Raw genomic sequence first — 2,956 nt, 5'->3', positions numbered from 1 at the left:
TGTATGCGACGAAAAAATTATTAAGAAAAACCAGAGAAGAATAGAGAGAGGATCAAGTAAAGCATTTTACAATGTTAAGGTTATATGTATTGATGGTAAGTATGAAAATCGAATTTACGTAACCACCTATAGTTAAAAATTTAAATTAAAGTAACGTTTCTATCTTTGACTTTCAAGCAATAATACTTAATTTATTCAACTGGTCTAGTGCAATGATTGCAGGGTTATAAAAGTTACCTAGTGTTAAGTCTTATATTCTTGATGCATTACATCCGTATCCTGATATATATAAATAGGGCTGTATTTTCATGAGTGACAGTGGTTGTGAGCTTCGATCCCGAGTAGGTAAAAAGGCAAGGACGTATTATTTCAAACTGAGTAAAATTTCAAGCAGAAAAATTTTCATGATAACGAAATGACTTTATTAATTATAAACACGTCGCTACATGTTTAAATAAAAATTAATTAAACATAAAATTATTATAACAACGCCCAGTATAATTTCATTATATATTATTATTACTTGTGCTTATAAACTTGCAAAAATAAAAATCTGCACAAATGAATATTTTTTTAACTGTTGCTGTCAGAACTATTTACAGAATTACTGTCACTTATTTCGCTGTCAGAATCGCTGCTTCCGGTATTTGCAGTGATAATAACATTTTATTGTTGTTTTTTTTTAATGGATTTCTCCACCTTTTAAACGTGCAGCATACACACCTGATGTGTTTCATAACGAGAAGGGAAAACCGTTTCGTACAATTTTAAATTTAATGTGAAATTTTAGATATATGATCCATCTAACCCTTTGAGAGTACGGAATGCCTAGCTGCTGCTGATATATTAGAAGACTTGAAACAACAACTAAATAAAGAAAAAAAACTACTAATTGGTAAGAACGAAATAATTTTATTTCTCCAGCCTGAACTAGTGAAGTAATGAAATAGGGTCCATTTGACAAATGACTGCTTTTATGTTTTCTCGACGTTTCATGACCTCTGAGGCATAAAAAAGGTCCCACGTTTCCGTCTGTCTGTCGTCTTCGTCGATTTTTATTAGACTCGTCGAGCCATATTATAGGTACACGTTGAAATTATTTTTCGCATTTTTGACTTTATTTTTGAATCCACATGCTTGCCACGTAGACATAGCGTAATCGTATTAGGTATTTAATGTATAATGTGGGTGTGATTTTAAAAATATGCAATTTTTAGAAATAATGTGTCTTTATGTAAAAATTACTCTTTTAATTTAAGTAGGGCATGCTGATATTTCAAGCAATAGAACAAAAAATAATGTGGAATATCTATCTAGCACACAGGCTCAAAGTGGATTACATTCACTTTTTTTAAACAGGTTATCATCACTTTTAAACAAAAGCGATGTTTGACTGAAAACATTTCATTAGTTAATGAAAGTGGCAACACAGAATTATTTATAAAAATTAGTATAAAAAAAACACTAACAAATTTTCTTTTGAAAAGTAGTACATACTAATGTTTTGTGCTCAATTTTGCTTATTAAAAATATTTGTACCCCTAATTCTAACACTTCAACGATCTTAGTGTATAATATGTTTAATTGTGTGCGCAGTCATTTGGAATGGAGATAATCTTCGCGTTGTAAAAATTATTCTTTACTATTTCATTCTCTGTGATTCCAAATAAAATAAAGCCCTTTACCAACGGTCGAAGATTATTTTGCCACAACTTCACTCGCCCGTGAAGTACTGTCGAACAAATACGGCTTCTTCAAAATTTAATTTGCAAATTTTATTTCTTTATGATAACCGCTATAAATTAAATCTAAAATATGTGTGAACTGTTACAGTACAGGTAAAGGAGCATATTGTGCGTGTGTTTTAAGTGAGTTTGTCCATCACAAAATGTTTGTGATAACGTCATCAACGTTTTAGGAAACATACGTATATCAATTTGAATAGGTGCAATCTAATATTAATAATAACGGTGCTGTATACTCAAATTTTCGAGAACATAAAGTGAGTCGTTCTTACTGTGATCAATAGTAGTTATATAGTGGGGGTTCTAGACCAGGTCAAATGAGGTCAAACTGGTCCAGCTCCCCCATTACTTTTCATCGAGCGGTCATTGACCTTTCATTTGTTGTCGAGCTTGTCGGTGCACGTGGCTGACCTTGCCAGCTGGTCCAGCTCCCCCATTACTTTTCATCGGGCGATCATTGACCTAGTCGTTGCTCGACCTTGGTCGTTTATTGCCCTCGTTCATCTCGAGATCTATCCCCTCTTTTCGTTTAGGTCGGGGAGGGATCTCGGACGCAATCTCGCATCCCCACTTCCGTTTTATACTTGTATAAAAGTCGATGGATTCGTGTGTAAGAATTAATTAGTTTTTTGAATTCAATTATTTAACACTTAGAAATGTCATCTTTCATTTCTACCTTGAATAAAGAGTCTCACTTGCAAGCTTTTGTGAGTGCGAAAACTTTAGAAGAAAATAAAAAATTTTTAACAAAAAATTTTAGTAAACTGTCTACAAAGTACGGTGACAAGATATTTGTGCAACTTGAAGAGTCTAGAACGATACTTCCACAGAGATTTACCGAAAAATTCACCGACTCAGTGATCAGCGATCTGAACCAGAAGATCGTGAACGGCTTGAAATTGTACTTGGTAAATAGAGGTCCGATCGGTCGAACCATCAATATCGAATTTATCGAAGAATGAAGAAGGCATTGGTTCATGTGGAAAACAAATCAAGTGCAGTTAGACTGCTTCGTCGTAGATTAGAATTACATTTAAAACGAATTAGTTATTTAAAAGAAGCAATTAAAATGTATGAAATAAGAACTAAATTGAATAATCTTAAGCTGTAATAGAAATTATAATAAATATTATTTAATTCGTTCGGTGTATTATTTTCCCCAGTCTCATGTAAAAAATATTTGATTGCAAACTGTCATGAATAACAGACGT

This window comes from Zophobas morio, unplaced genomic scaffold (assembly GCF_036711695.1).
Source record: "Zophobas morio isolate AGI-343-1 ecotype UQ-CSIRO unplaced genomic scaffold, CSIRO_AGI_Zmor_V1 ptg000078l, whole genome shotgun sequence".
NCBI lineage: Eukaryota > Metazoa > Arthropoda > Insecta > Coleoptera > Tenebrionidae > Zophobas > Zophobas morio.
Note: the sequence above shows the minus strand (reverse complement) of the source record.